This window comes from Lactuca sativa, chromosome 4 (assembly GCF_002870075.4).
Source record: "Lactuca sativa cultivar Salinas chromosome 4, Lsat_Salinas_v11, whole genome shotgun sequence".
NCBI lineage: Eukaryota > Viridiplantae > Streptophyta > Magnoliopsida > Asterales > Asteraceae > Lactuca > Lactuca sativa.
This window is the reverse complement of record NC_056626.2, coordinates 234495914-234498832: the sequence shown is the minus strand read 5'-3', so window position 1 is coordinate 234498832 and position 2919 is coordinate 234495914. Positions and strand designations below refer to the sequence as shown.

The following is a 2919-nucleotide window of genomic DNA, read 5'->3' as shown; positions in this document are numbered from 1 at the left end:
ACAAGAACATACATCACTCTCAAACACCCCCTTAGCTTCTTCATTATTCTCGACATCGTTTGATATCTAGGGCTCGGAGCAACCTCCTCTATCTTACATTGAAAATCATTTCCCCATCCCATTGCTGACCCTTTTGGAGCGATTTATAGGGTTTGAATCAACATTTACCCTTGTTAACAAGTCGGCCTTAAAATCCCATGGAACGCCTCACGTGTTTCCTACTATTTTAGTCGTGCTTCATGCAGTCACAGTGGATTTCTGGCGATAGCATGTTCATCAATACTCTGAATACTTAACTGCTATACATAAGGGGAGACAACGATGTAATGGAAAGGGAAGATGAAAATTTCATGGAGAAGTTACACCAAGTATTAATCACATTTCTTCGTATATATAATCAAAATACCTAATTATTAGTTTACTCGGGCTGATTTGGGTTCCTGAAACGCTGACAATAGGAGAAAATCTCTCTTGAGGAGAATATAAAGGTCAAATCAGGAGATGTGAAGGATTTGGAGGCAAAATTGGAGACAATGAAGTCCGGGCCATCAGAGTTCGATCAGAGAGGAAACAGTGTTTTCCTACATTCAGGAGATGTGAAGGATTTGGAGGCAAAATTGGAGACAATGAAGTTCGGGCCATCAGAGTTCGATCCGAGAGGAAACAGTGTTTTCCTACATTCATGGTACTCCTTCGGCTCAATTTCAAATTGACTTGGTCTAATGTTTTCGTAGGATTGAAACCCATAATCTTTATAAACCTTCGATGTTTCATGTGGAACCCAATAACTCTTCCCCATCATCATACCCTTCTTATGGAACTGAATTCGCAGAAGCAGGCCAGTTTCTTCAGGGTGATCCGAGTGTTCAACTTCTTCACGGAGAGAATGGAAAAAAAGAAGGGAAAAAGAATTGAAGGACCCAATTCTTTCAAGGTTATTTGTCGCATTGGAATTTACGAGGGCAACATCTGATTTGTTTACTATTTAATCTACCTTCTTATTTTACTGAGTTTATTTATCAAAATACATTATCATTTCTTACATTTAACCCTTTCTTTCCATAGTAAACTTGAATAAACTTATGGGTTTCATGTTCTACTCCTTTACTTACTTTCTTTTTGTGTTTAAACACAAGGAAATTATTAGACATCACAGAGACAAAGTCAACCAAGCATCAACCCATAAACAGTGAAGTCAATACTTTGTCAATTGCTTAATGGGCTAAATTATCTTCACAGGTAAGTGAAATTCATGAAGCTATTCCTTTTAGTTGCATAACACTTACATTTATCAAATCTTATACAACAACTGGATTATACATCGAGATCTTAAACCCTCCAATATTTTGGTAAGATTGTATCTCTTTTCATGTTTATTGGATTACATGACATTTTTTAATTTGTGTACTTTAATTATAGGTAATGGGTGATGGAGAAGAACAAGGAGTTGTAAAAATTGTTGAATTTGGACTTGGTAGAATATATCAAGCTCCACTGAAGCCATTATTTAATAATGGGGTAAGTCTTTAAGAGGCAATAGTATTTTAGTATTTACATAATGAAATATAATATTAAAAAAAACATATGAAAATTCTTTCCATTTCAATTGACAGGTTGTTGTAACCATTTGGTATCGTTCACCAGAGTTGCTCCTTGGAGGGAAACACTATACTAGTGCTGTTGGCATGAAACTTTCCCCCCCAAATTCTATCTTCCTTCTATTTTTTTATTATTAATTTTTTTTTAATATTATTAGATATGTGGGCTGTTGGTTGTATATTTAATGAGCTTCTGACATTGAAGCCATTGTTTCAAGGAGAAGAAGTTAAAGCCACACCAACCCCTTTTCAGGTAACAAATATAGATGTATTGATTAATATTTCATTAAATTTTATTTTTTATTTCTATCCTAATATATGTTCTTGACTTCTTTCTTGTTCAGCTTGATCAACTTGACAAAATTTTCAAGGTTTTAGGTAAGGAAATATAAAATTGAATTTTGGTAAGGCCCACTAAAGCCTTTCAAAGTTCTGAATCCATATTTGGATAAATATATTGACATTTCTTTCTGTTACAACATTCTACTTCTTATTTTTTTTCTTATATTCTACTTTGAAAAATTACTGTGTATTTATTGAAAAGATCTTTACATTAATCAGAATGACAATATCAGGTCATCCAATAGTAGAAAAATGGCCAACACTTGCCCATCTTCTACATTGGCAAACAGATCAACAACACATCCAAGGGCACAAATAGTAGGTTTCATTATTATTATTATTATTATTATTATTATTATTATTATTATTATTATTATTATTGTTGTTGTTGTTGTTGTTGTTGTTGTTGTTGTTGTTGTTGTTGTCGTTGTTGTTGTCGTTGTTGTTGTTGTTATATTAATTTGTAGTCATCATCTTAGTTCTTACACCTATCATTTATGCTCCTTACAGTGATAGTCTTGGTCTTATAGTGTTGTTCACCTCTCTCCAAAAAATCCCACATATGATCATCTCTCTAAAATGTTGGAGTATGTGTTGTCTCTTTAAATTAATAAAATTTTCAATTATATCATGTATATGTATAGTTGTATACTACCATCATTTCTTTGTCTTAATTTAATAGTAAATAACATGGCTTGCTTGTTGCTTGCTATAGCCATCTAAGATGACCCTTGAAGAGATAGAAAGCAGAATAGGATCTCTCATTCAAGTAGACACTGCTAAGTTGAAGAGTACTACATGGAAATAGCGACTTGAAGGTGTCATGTTTGTGTAATTGTGATAAATAAGAAACAAGGATGTGATAAATAGCATGTACTTTCATTGATTTGTTTATTGTCACGTTCTAACTTTCATTTCTTCCTATTACAAGTTGTACTTAAAAAATTTGCCCAATGATAGCAATGTCATCCAAATAATG

At 33.2% G+C, this 2919-nt stretch overlaps 1 pseudogene; it reads left to right on the top strand.

Annotated features, from left to right (window-relative positions):
- The first annotated feature begins 1082 nt into the window (after window positions 1-1082).
- Window positions 1083-2546, top strand: LOC111897665 (cyclin-dependent kinase E-1-like; annotated as a pseudogene).
- The last annotated feature ends 373 nt before the right edge of the window (window positions 2547-2919 follow it).